Here is a 13,736-nt window from a genome sequence, read left to right on the forward strand (position 1 = left end):
GGGGGGACATGAAAATGGGAGGACTGTTAGAGAATACCCAGCAGAAGTGGGTAGGGAAATGTATGGACGATAAGGAGGGGAATATAATCAAAATACCTTACATACATTTATGAAAATATCATGATGAAATCCATTACTTTTATAAGTAATAACACTATCCAACAAAAAAAACATAGGGGCCCACAAGATGAATGAGCAAGTAAAGGCCACACAAACCTGGAGATCTGAGTTCAATCCCCAGAACCCACATAAAGATGAAAGGAGAGAAGTGACTCCACAAAATTGTCCTCTGACCTCCACACACATGCCATGGTATGTGCCTCCTCGTGGACAAAGCAGACACACACAATAATAAATTTTTAAAACACATAACTATGATAGGCTAAATTATAATATGGGGAAAATGCTTGAAGAGTTTAATAGTTTGTTCTATAATCCAGCACATACTCCTGTCTTAGGTAAATACTCAGAAAAACCCTTGCCTATGTGCCCCAAAACTTGTGTTTTCTATATGTTCAAGAACAACAAAATTTTAAAATACCCGTTAGGTGTTTGCAAAAGAATATGCATGTGGAGGCTAGAAAGATATCTCAGCAGTTAGGAGAACCTGCTGTTCGTTCAGAAGACCCAGATTCAATTCCCAGCACCCACATGGTGGCTCACAATCCAGTTCCAAGGGATTCAACATCCTCTTCTGGCCTCTACAGATACTACATGCATGTTGTGCACTTAACATACATGCAAGATAAACTCATGAAATAAAACATAAACCTTTTTTAAAATATGAATTTGTTCATAAGTTATTTTATAAAACAAGTCTGTACTAACCCAGAACTCAAGATCAGAATTTCTTGTTCAAACAAAAAGGAAGAAACAATACAAAAACAAATAAGTACATATCCAGTCTTTGAATTAATGTTTCAAGCTAAGCATGGTGATGCACCCTTTAACTCCAGCACTCCAGAGGCAGAGGCAAGCAGATCTGTGCGTTTACAACTAACCTGGTCTATGTAGTGAGTTCCAGGCCAGCCAGGGCTACATAGGGTGTTCAGGACTTTATTCTTTTTTTTAATTTTTTTTTGATCAGACATGAGTATAGTCTTTCTATCCCTCCTAGTCCGCACCCAACTCCTCCCATGCCCCCCTACTCCCTCTCAATTTCCTGTCCCTTTTCTCCCTTATGCTTTGCAAGGTTGGGGGGGGTTGCCTTGCTCCATAATGGTGATACCGTTGGCGCAAGACCTGGCCCTGAGACTTTAGTCTCTTTGCAGCAAGTCAATTTTATTCTCCAATTCAGTAAGTTTATATACAAAAAGAGACTAGTGGGTACGTGCAGGGTCCAGGGTCCAGGTTAAGTTCAACCAGATCAAAGACAAAGGGTGCACATGTTTTGAGTCCCATAGGTTGTTCAGTCCTTTAGTGTGGACACAGAGGCATTTGTTCAAGACAAGGGAATGTGTCAGGGGTGTTAACAAAGATGTCCTAATTTCAATTACACATACCTGGTGTTATTGATTAGGTTGTTTTTATCCTCTTAGATCAAGGAAGTCAAGATTTTTTTCCTAGAACAAAGGGCACTGTAAATTTTTAACCTGGCTGCTAGTCATTGTGGTGTTCCACATGACAGGGCTGAGACACTGTTTTCAGTGCTTTGCCCTATAACAGAGGCTGCAGCCTGATCTTAAAAGTTCAGGCCCATCTTGTCCTAAGTACTGCCATCTTGGTCTCCTACAATTATTGCAATATATATTACACTGAATCCATTCAGTGGTGCTCCTGTGTACTTGTGTTTAGGACTGCCCACTTGCACTTAGATAATCTCTCAGAGAGGTAGTCCCTGGAGAAAACTGATTCTCTCTCTCTCCCTCTACATCCATTGATTGCCTGCAGCTCTTCTTAAGGTGGGATCACTTGAAATTTTCCCCATCCACCTTGATATATGTCAATTGGTTTTGTTTTTATATACAGGTATTGTTAGACTATCATACTATGGAGATTTTTGTGCAGCTTCCTTATTATGTATAGAACACTGTAAGTGTCTTGTCCTCTTACATTTTTCCTCTCCCTCTTCCTTAATATTCCCTGAGCCAAAGGTGTAGAGGTTGCCTTACAGATGTGTCACTTAGGGCTAAGCACCTCACAGACACTTATTCTCTGCATTTGACCAGTTGTGGAACTAAAAATAGATCTTCTATGTGATCTGGCTATACCAGTCCTTGGCATATACCCAAAGGACTAAATAGCCTACTACAGAGATACTTGCTCAACTATATTTCCTGCTGCTCTTTTCACAATAGATAGAAAATGGAAACAGCCTAAATGCCCCTCAACTGATGAGTGGATAATGAAAATGTGGTACATTTATACAATGAAAAAAATCATGAAATTCACGGGTAAAGAGATGGAACTAGGAACTGTTATACTAAGTGTAGTATCACAGACTCAGAAAAAACAAGTGATACATGTTCTCTCATGACTTTATTCTTAATTCAATGACAACTAAAACAAATGAAATATCCATAATTAAACTCATTACTCTATGTGCTAATTTCAAAAAAACAATAAAATAAATAACTGGAACAGGGATCTATAGTAATAAACCTAGAGTTATGAATATTTCATGAATTTGTTAAAAATCATTAATAACTCCCTGAATGAGAACACTATTCTTAGAAAATTAATATCTCAGAATGGAGAAAGGACTCAGTAGTTTAGTGCACTGGCTGCTTCTGCAGAGGACCTGGGTTCAGTTCCCAGCACACACATGGCAGCTAACAACCATCAGTAACTCCAGTATCAAGGGATCTGCCACCTTCTGGCCTCTGTGGGCACTGCACACATGTGGTGAACTTACATATGTTCAGGCCAAACACTCATACACATAAAAATAAATTTTTTAAAAAAGAAAGTAAATTTCTCAATTTAATTAATTTTTCCCATTGAACTGTCTGATGTCAATTAAGTGTGTTGATTTTTACAAAGGGATACAATATATTTTCAATTTTTTATATTTTTATGATATAAAAATTTCTGAAATTAATTTTCATCAAATAAATCTAAACAGAAAAAAGAATGATGAAACCTAATATAATATATAATATGTAAACAAAATATTAAATAATAAAACATAAAGGGCACATAAGATACTAATACATTAATATTATAAATAATATATTAATATCCTCTCAACAGTAAGGAATAACTTTCACAAAGCAGTGTATTTTGAAATTACTGAATGCTCTCCATGAATTAAGCATCATTCTAAATATTTTATCCTGCTAGTTTATCATTTAATACTCTTCACAACCATTCCACAAGGCAGGTGCTGTTAGGGTACGTACTTTATGGATGAGGAAACTGGGGCTAACAGAAGTTAATTCACTTACTCAGTTTCACACAGTGAGAAAAGTGGCTGAGCCTGGTTACAATAAAATCGCAGGTGGTCTAAATTTGGAGTCTAAGGTCTTAACAGTAGATACTGTCTTGTTCTGCTTAGGCTCTGGAAACAAAAAATAGTATACTTCTTGCTTTATAATTAATAAAAGATACATTTAGTTTATTTTTATATTTAATAAAATGTTACATACTTTGAAGCTTTATGTCTCAAGTTTTTCCTCCACATCATTATGTACATTCAAATTATGAACAAATATTTTTGTCTTAAATTTCACAAAACAAAAACTAAACTATTACATATTTTGGGAGACTGAAATCTATACCATGAAAAATTAAAAACTTGGTTTCAATTAAAATGTAACATGCATTCTTTTTACTGCCTATTTCTTCAACTCCACTATCCCGTCTGTTTTAATATCATATTCACTTTTTACCATTTATTCTTTTAATTATTATTTTAATCATATAAATTTATTATGGCAGACATAATGACACATGCATATAGTATATAATCTCTAATCGTCTAATCAGGGTAATAAACTTTTGATTCACTTTTTTAAATATTTAATTTTTTTTTTTTTTTTAGTGCGTGAGTGTATTGCCTGCATGTACGTTAGTGCACCCATGTTGTGTAATGCCCTCAGAGGTCAGAGAGGGCGTTGGACAACCCCCTCCCCCTAGAAGTGGAGTTACAGATGGTTGTAAGTCACCATATGGGTACTGGGATTCAAACCCAGGTCCTCTGTAAGAGTAGTCATTACTCTTAATCACTAAGCCATCTCTCTAGCCCCTTGATTCACTTTTTTTTTTTTCTCCCTGTAGTCCCAGCTGGCCTGGAACTCACTACGTAGACCAGGCTGGCCTTGAAGTCACAGAGATCTGCCTGCCTCTGCCTCCCCAGTGCTGGGACTAAAGGCGTGTGCCCCAACGCCCAGTTGATTCACTTTTTTAAAAGATATTTTGTATGTGTATGTGTGTGCATGTGTGTGTGTTTGTGTGTGTGTACGTGTGTGTGTGTATGTATACATGTTGGGGAGGGAGTAGCCTGCAGAGGCATTTGGTCCCTTGGAGCTGAAATTACTGGTATTGTGGGCCACCAACATGGATGCTGGGATCCAAATTCCAGTCCTCATGATTTAAAAGGAAATAATCTTAACAGCTAAGCCATCTCTCCAATCCCTTGACTCATTTTTTTTATTATTCTTTAACAATCTCTAATATGTTTCCACTCCCCATAGCCAACTCCTCTCCCTCCAACAAATTTTGAAACAAATTAGAACAATATCTATAGAGCACTTGCCTAGCATGTGTTAGGTCACCGGTCTATCTCCAGCTCCACAAAATTTTTTAAATAGTTTAAAATCTAAAATTTGGGCCAGGCATGGTGGTGCACACCTTTAATCCCAGCACTTGGGAGGCAGAGGCAGGTGGATCTCTGCGAGTTCAAGGCCAGCCTGGTCTACATAGTGAGTTCCAGGCCAGCTGGGGCTACTAAGAGACCCTGTCTCAAAAAAAAAAAACCTAAAATTTGAGGCTAGAGAGATGACTCAGTAATTAAGAACATTGCTGCTCTTCCAGAAGACCTGAATTCAGTTCCCAGCACCGGTACCAGGAGCCTCACAACCAGCTGCAATTCCACCTTCAGGGTATCCAATGCCCTCTACTGGCCTCTGTGAGCACTGCACTCACACGTTATTTCACTAATTTTACCCCTTCACCGTTTGACCCGCCCTCACTCTGAACACTCTACAGGATGCCTCCACTGTTGGTCCCAGGGCCTCACACTTCCTAATCCCAGCTCAGACCTGCGAACCCTTGCTCTTCCAATCTCACCACCTGCTCTGCCAGTGGTTAAGCTTCACTGTTCTTCCCAGAGTGCCCTGTGCTCGCCCTTCACTCAAGCTTTGCAGAGGAATGAGTGGTTTCTGGGCTACACACGTACAAAACCACACACATATACACAGAATTTTTTTAATTTTAACATTTTTTAAATCTAAAATTTGAACTCAACAGTTACTTAAATAATATGTAAAATGTTTAAAAATATAAAGCGAAGTCATATTTGGATTCAAACATTAAATTAGATTATGGGGATATGGTTCAGTGGCTAAGTTTTACTACACAAGCATGGAAACTTGAACGTGGCCGCGGTGTGATGAGCAGAACTAGGATTGCCAGGGCTTGCCATCCAGCCAATCTATTGCAAAAACAGCAGTGAAAGACCCTGTCTCAAGGGAGACAGTGCTAGAGCAAGACACCCAACATCTCCTCTGGCCTCCACATGGATGCACCTGCACCCACATATGTGCTCGTATCTTCCCATGCACACAAAAACCACTAAATTATAAAATATATAACTCATGCCTTGAAAGCATTCCTAAGAATTCCAGATGCCCTATGTTATGCAAAGTTTGGATTGAAAATAGTTTCACACCCGCTAAAACTAATTAACAAGCATCTTAGAAAATGTGTACAGATCATGTGCCCCTCAAGACTGTAGTTACCTGGCATAGTCTCCTCACTTTTCAACACAGTTATTTGATGCATTTGATAAACCATAGTGTGTCTAGCAAAGAACAGCCAGAAAAACACATGAATTTAGTTCATAAAGAAGTAAGAAATACTGAAGGGAAAATGTGCTTAGTATGGGAAGAAAAAAATCAAGAGTACATTTGATAATAGATTCTAAAGTTAAAGGCAATTTAGCCTAAAAGTCATGCAAAAAAAAAAAACTTTTAAATAAGTTAAATAGTGTAATATTTTCCAGAGAAGTACTACTGACATTAAAATGCTGACAGTCACTATAAACATTAGGATAGTGAATTTTCTAGGGGACAGAGAAGTGTTGTGAGAAATGAGGCATAAAAAGAAGCTTCTGAGGTGACAGAGGAAGGTTCTGGGGTTTTGTTTGTTTTGGTTTTGCTGTTGCTTTTTGAGGTAAAGTCTTACTATATAACTCAAGCTAGCCTTAAATGTTATTCTGTCTCAGCCTCTAAGTGCTAGGATTACAGGTGTATGCCACCGCACTGGCCTTTTTTTTTTTTTTTTTCTCAGTGCTGGGGATCAAATAGAACATAAAAACCAGAGGGTCTGGCACATAAAAACCACAGGTTCTTTCACTGAGCCAGGTCGTTAGGTCTTTCTTGACATAGATGGTAGCTGTAAGACTGTTCACTAAACTCTTCAAGCTTCCACATCTGTTTACTTATATATCCATGTTTAACTTTGTAGTAATATTGGTGTCTGGTGGGGGGGGGGGTAATCACATAGAATTTATTTACTGAGTTGGGTTAATCTACTTTCTGTTATTTTTATAAAAAGAGGCAGTGCCTGGACATTAGGAAACATCTTCAGCTAAAAATAAGAATATTAATTGAAAGAAAAGACTGCTTCATGTTCAGCTAATTTCCTGTCACAGAGCTGTAAAAATAATTTGCATAGATATTCTGTGAAGGATGTACTGGGCAGGATAGGAAGTTGAACTCATGTCTTGTGAGATCTCTTTCAACTTTTAAAATTCATGGCCTTTAAATTCCCAACACAATCCCACTTTAACTGACCAAAGCATTTAGGGAATTCAAGCTTCCCCTGTCCTCAAAGTTTACCAGATTAATAAGTACATTGCATTTCTATATACTTTGTGTACATAATGATAAAATCATTAGTATGAAAAATGAAAAGAATAACAGGTAAATAGGATGATTCTGGAGTAGGTAGGCTTATCATTTTTAGAATTAAGTAAGAGCACCTCACAGTTCCAAATGTTTTCATGTATAATAAACTTCATGCTGAGTAGGGGAATATTGTTATATTCATTTCACATGTAAAGAACTAGGGATACAAACAAGTTAAGGGGCTGGAGAGAGGGCTCAGCAGTTATAAGAATTGGCTGATCTTGCAAATCCCAGCACCCACATGGCAGCTAACAATCATCCATAACTTCAGTTCCAGGGGACCCAACGGCCTCTTTTGTTCTCTGTGGGCATTACATGACACAGGTAAATTTACATACATGCAGACATAACACTCATACACATAAAATAAAATTAGATACTTAAACAGGTTGAATAATGACTCATGGACATGCAATGGAGCTGGGAGTTTATGCTGGACATTTTTGACTCCAGGATCTGTGCATTTAAGCATTCTATTTTACTGATGTCCTATTTAAACTGACATCCCCCTACACAAATTTTGGAGGCAAGCAGCATAGCTCTCCTAGTAAAGGCACTTGCCTGATGACCTAAATTTGATTCTGCTAGAATCAACATGGTGTAAGGAGTGAAATGACTCCCACAAGTTTTCCTCTGACCTCCACAGGTGTCATTGCATGCATATACAGACATACACACAAAAAATATATAAATTTTTAATTTACATATCAGTACAGTTAAATACATTATCTCACGCAACTTGGCAAAAACAGTTTTTCTTACTATAATAGTATTATGTTCTAACCACAGTACTTACACCGATGATGCACTCAAGATAATTTATCCACACTTTATACTACTATATAACTTCCCCAGAGGTGTTTATTCCTTGCCTGAAAAGATAGCATAAAAGCACAGGATACTGATCAAAGTTTATGGTCAGCAAATATTTGCAGAAAATCATTAATTCAGTCATTGATTGTCCTAGTTTGTTTCTTCATTGCTGTGACAAAACACTCTGACCACTACCAACTTGGGGAGGAAAGGGTTTATTTACCTTACATCTCCCAGGTCACAGTTCATCAGGGAGCCCAAGGTAGGAACTCAGGGCAGGAACCTGGAGGCAGGAGCTGGAGCACAGGCCATGGAGGAATGCTGCTTACTGGCTTGCTCCCCTGGCCCCAGCTCAGCCTGCTTTCTTATGCAACACAGGCCCACCTGCCCAGGGGTGGCACCACCCACAGTGGGCTGGGCCCTCCCACATCACTCAACAATCAAGAAGATGCCCCATAGACGTGGCCACAGGCCAATTCAATAGAGGCAATTCACCAGCTGAGGCGCCTTCAACCCAGGTGTGTCAAGCTGACACTAAAGCTATCCAGCACATTAAGCATTCCATATATATAGTGATATGATACAATAGTCAGGAAACCAGGGCAGGAGCATCACAAGTTCAAGGCCAGCCTGGGTAACTTAGCCAGACCTTGCCTTTAAAAACAAACTTTTTAAAAATAAGCAGAGTGTAGCTCACTGGAGAATATTTGCCTGGCATAGAGAAGACCCTGATTTTAATGCTGCACCTCAAAAAAGAAGAGAAAAGAAAAGAAATGAAACTGATATTAATGAAAATTTTATTTCTTATTTGTATTCTTTTAGAGTCAAAATGAAGTGATGGTCTTACCTAACGGGTTCCAAAGCAATTAAAAGATCCACCCATGTAACTGGTAAATTCCTTGGGGGAAAACAACTCACTAATGGTTAAAAGGTTTGCTGTTTGAATTACCTGTCTGGATAAGTCTGCACAATGGCCAGATGAATCAGTTCTGACAATTATTGTTGCTATGTTTCTTGTGACAAATAGTTTCTAGAACGAGTTCAGTTTTTAACTGCAAATAATAGATATGAGACATGATTATTTAGGTGTTTCAATACTACCCATTTGAGACCTTGAAAATGTGACTTCTCTGCATATAAATAAATAAGAAGAAGAATACTATTACCTAGAAACTAGAACACACATACACACAGAAAATAGCGGTAGAGATTGCCAACAATAATACAATGACAAAGGTCCTGCAATGTGATAAGGAGGGAAAAATATGAGAACACAGTTGTTGTGATCATAGTTATAACAATTCTGATGTAGACATCTGGAAACAAATATGAAAATGTATTCTGCTAACAAATGGTGATGCTTACTTCAACACAATATATCATTTAATTTCTTCCTCATCTCAACTCCTTTGATAAGGTAACTTTTTGCCATAATCAAGTGTGAAGTAGTGTCATAATTTTAAGAAGGAAAAACTACTCAAAATACAACCTGTTCTTTCTAGGGTTATAGCTCAGGGTACTCATCTAGCATACTAAAAATGTTGGATTCAATCCCCAGCATTACCTAAAATGAGTTGGTACATAGGTCTGTAAGCACATAGGTCTGTAATTACCACCACTCCAGAGGTGAAAGCAGGAAGATCAACCTAGGCCTACCTGTCTCAAGACAAAAGTTACATCTTTCAGGGCAACTTATTTTAAAGCCCTTCATATATTTTTTTCTAGATATATACATATATATATATATTAGGAGATATATTCTTATAATTATATCCTTGACTTATGCTTCAATACTTGACCAAAATAGTATAATCATCTTAAATCTTTTCAATGATTTTGAATTTGGCATTATTGAGTTTATTATAGTCATCTTAGAATTACTTTGTATATGGTTATATATGGAGAGATTACTGGCACTAACATGAAGAAATATTAGGAGCTCCAAATGGCAGATGCAAAGAAGTGAATTTTAGACTTGCACAACAAACCTCAGAGATTTTCAGATCTACCTGAAGTGGATACTATATTTTTTTCCCATGATCCTGTCGCCCAGCCTTTTGAAAGGAGCAATGGAAACAAGCAACAGAAGCTCTGGGACAGACTTCATTCTTCTGGGATTTTCCAGTCAACCCCAACTACAGCACTTCATCTCTGTGGTTGTCGTCATCTTCTATGTCGTGACTCTGGTAGGAGACAGAACCATCATTCTAGTGTCCTATCTAGACACCCAGCTCCATACTCCTATGTATTTCTTCTTGTCTAATTTTTCTTTTGTGGATCTCTGTTACACTACTAGCATTATCCCACAGATGCTGGTAAATCTATGGGGTTCAAAAAAGTCCATTACTTATGGAGGGTGTGCACTCCAGTTCTTCTCTGCCCTGGACCTGGGAGCCACAGAATGTCTCCCCTTGGCTGTGATGGCCTATGACCGCTATGCTGCTGTCTGTCAACCTCTTCATCACACAGTGATTATGCACCTGCCCTCTGCCTGAAAATGGTGCTGACCTCCAGGTTGGGTGGTCTCGGCAGTGCCTTAATTCTTTGTTCCTTGACTTTGAAGTTGCCAAGATGTGGGCACCGGGAAGTGGAAAAGTTTTCTGTGAAATGCCAGCATTGATCAAGACGGCTGTGTCTGTTCTGGAGTAATTGAGGTTGTTCTCTTCGGAGTTATTACTCAAGCTGTAATGAGGATCAAGGCAGCAACAAGGTAGGAAAAAGTCCTTAATACAATTGGGTCCCACCTCACAGCTGTAACTGTTTTATGGAACATTCCCTTATATGTACATGAAACCACAGAATACCACATTCCAAGAGGAAGGACAGTTTTTTACCCTCTTTTACACAATCATCACCCCCAGTTTTAACCCTCTAATCTACACCCTGGGAAACAGAGATGTAAAGAACGCAGTGAAGAGAACTCTAGGGATGGACAAACATTCTGCCCAAGCATAAGGTCAACAGAAAAATTCAGCAAGAGTGTAGAGAGTTATAGAACTAATAGCCTTCATCTTTTGAAGGTTAATCCATGCAGGACCATTCATTTACCTGGCATTCACCTTGTACATAGAATTTTACTAGGCACAATGTTTAATCTTCAAGGAAGTAGGAATAGAAATGACCAGAATGTCTTAAAAGACAAATTCCTGGGTGTGTCTATTAAGGAGTGGCTGGACTGAGTTAACTGAGGTGGGAAACCTACCCTGAATGTGGGCAGCACAATTCCCTGGACTGGATTCCTGAGCTGAATGAAAAAGGAGAAAGCGAGTGGAGCACCAGCATTCATCCTGCTCTGCTCCCTGAGCGGGGTACAATGTGGCCAACTGCCTCACACCCCAAAGTGACAGACTTACTGTAAGCCTTCAAACTGTGAAGTGAAATAAACCCTTCTTCAAGCTGCTTTTGTCAAGCATTTTGTCATAGTAATGAGAATATATATATATATATATATATATATATATATATAATCATGAGAGAGAGGTTGAGATAGAGAATGAGGAGAAAATGCAGAATGGGGAGGGAGGAAGAGGGGGAAGAGGAGGAGTCTATCGAATATTAAAGCTATTAAACACCTTTTATAGGATTAAGTGCACACATGGCCCCATTAGAGCAATGAGTCATGGTTGATGTTCTTGTGAGTTAACTGAACTGTCTGAAGAAGTTCCTTTCTTGCATCTTGGAGAGACGTGAATCTGTCCACCAACGCTAAACACAAATATGCCCATTGTTTTTCTCTATTGTTATTGTTATTCTAATAATCCATCATCCCGCACTTAAAGTACTAGTAGAACATATAATGTCTACATTTGGTGCTCCTCTTCTTCTTGAAAATTCTCCAAATTTCAAACTCTAAAAGTGAGTACCTGTCAGGTTACACATCTAACCAAAAGCTCCTGGCCGGTCCTTTGTCCTCTCGGGGACAAGGTGGCTCTGTGGGCTCTGGTCCAGGACTTGCTCCCTGAGCCTGCTCGGTGGTTGACTTCCTAGGAAGCAGTTTTCTCTTCGGTCCTGGTTCTGGGCGGTTGAGTCTCCCAGGAGCTGTTCCACGGGAAAGCCGGTTGCTCGAGTTTTCAGGGTCAGAGTCTGGGCACTGGCGGCCCTCAGAAGCCGGACTCAGCTGCCGATCGCGAATAAACCAATTAAAGAAATAAATTTACTGTAAAGCAGATAAAAGAGATTTACTCAAAGTGGCCACGTTGGGAAGAGAAACAGAGGTCAAGTGGCCACAACCCAAGTTCACCTTCGGGTCACGATCATGGTTTAGTGTTAAACAAAGGGCAAGAGGTAATGCATAACTGAAGCCGTGCAGGTCGAGGTGTAGTCCCACCCATTATTTTTCCCTCGGCTCCTTTCTTCCACGAGGTCTCTGACAGGTCAGAACTTGGTGGAATCTCTTTCCCGGATACCAGCGACCCTCTGGCGGTCACCGGTCTTCACTTTGCCTTTTCGCAACATGAGCTTCCTGGGGAAATCCTAGGCTCTTGGAGGCCATTGTTTCAACAGTCCGAGAGCCAAAGCGAGCGGCACAAGCGTCTGAAGAACATTTATTTCCTGCCAGTACGGTTACCTGTTTTCAGGTCTTCTCGTCTGAAAAGTACCCATTTTCATTAGAAAGCCTGAAACCTAATAACTACTGGAGTTGAGGAAGTTTGGGGGGGGGGGGGTTTGTTTGTGTTTGTTTGTTTGCTTTAGGCTGTAAGAACTTTTTCCTCTTGGATTTCCAGGGCTGTGTTAGTTTTTTTCTTTGTGGATCAACAGCAAAAAGCATAGACGTGTGCTAGCGCCCTCGCGCGCTTCCAGTAGAGGGCGCGCGTTCTCCAGCCTGCGCCCAGCCAGGACTCTGCAGGTGCCTCAAAAACAGGTGCACCTCCTTAGAGCTACAAGATGACTTCTAGTTTGCCTTCTCCAGGACCGTCGTACCACAATTGTCTTGCGAGTGAGTCACAGACAGTAAAATAGAGATGGACGCCTGATAGGAAACCCTGAGACACCAGGGATTATGGGGGTGTAGGACACGTTTTAGCCCCCAAATCCTATTTGCCTCCCTTGCCTTCTCAGAATATCCTGGAATCTTTGCCCTCTGATGCCTCTAGCCTTATAGTCACTTTAAAATGTTCTTGAGTGAAGATGCCCTAACTGAACGTGGTCCTGACCACCTCTAACCACACCTAACCACAATTCCGACCTTCCCCCAGTGTCTCCCGGGATGTGCTGGAAAGAAAGGGAGGAGTGAGAGATTCAGTGGAAAGAAAAGCCGTGTGTGCTCTCCTGGGTCAGCAATCGACCCAGGACTCTGCTGAACCAGTGATAACTGATTCGACATCTCCTCAAGAGCTCTCTTGAAAAGAGAGAAGTGGAGCTTTGGGGCATAAGGAATTGGGGCCCTGACTCAATGAGACCTCCCTACTCAGGCAAATTTTCCCTTCAAGAACAGAGACATTCTGAAGAACTCATGGGGACACCGAATTAGAACAAAACCAGAAGTCCCCTCCTCTTGAGCCACACTGGTACTGAGAAGGTGTCAGAGGGGGAAAAACAATCCCACCTATATAATTCTCGTTATCATCTAGATAGGAGTTGGCTTCAGATACCAGTAATTCAGTTCTATTGCTGGAAAACCACAGGAAGAAATTCATTAGAAAACTGTCAGAAGGAATAATAAAGGGATCTGAGAAGCAGCCTTAGCTTGCATCATGTCAGTAAGATAGAGATTCTTATATCACCTGGTTGATCAAAAGACATTTCTGTCAGCTTCCTGGTTATAGGTGAGTTTGTGAGAAGTTGAGTAGTAAAACAATTTAAAGGTTGTATTGGAATAGGAACAGACACAAGTGTTGATAGCTTTTTTATAAC

The 13,736-nt window shown here is 39.8% G+C and overlaps 1 pseudogene; it reads left to right on the forward strand.

The window, feature by feature from the left end:
- The first annotated feature begins 9,952 nt into the window (after positions 1-9,952).
- On the forward strand, positions 9,953-10,838 carry LOC108490584 (annotated as a pseudogene).
- Positions 10,839-13,736: the final 2,898 nt, after the last annotated feature.

The sequence above is a fragment of the Nannospalax galili genome, unplaced genomic scaffold, assembly GCF_000622305.1.
Source record: "Nannospalax galili isolate Female #2095 unplaced genomic scaffold, S.galili_v1.0 scaffold813, whole genome shotgun sequence".
Classification (NCBI taxonomy): domain Eukaryota; kingdom Metazoa; phylum Chordata; class Mammalia; order Rodentia; family Spalacidae; genus Nannospalax; species Nannospalax galili.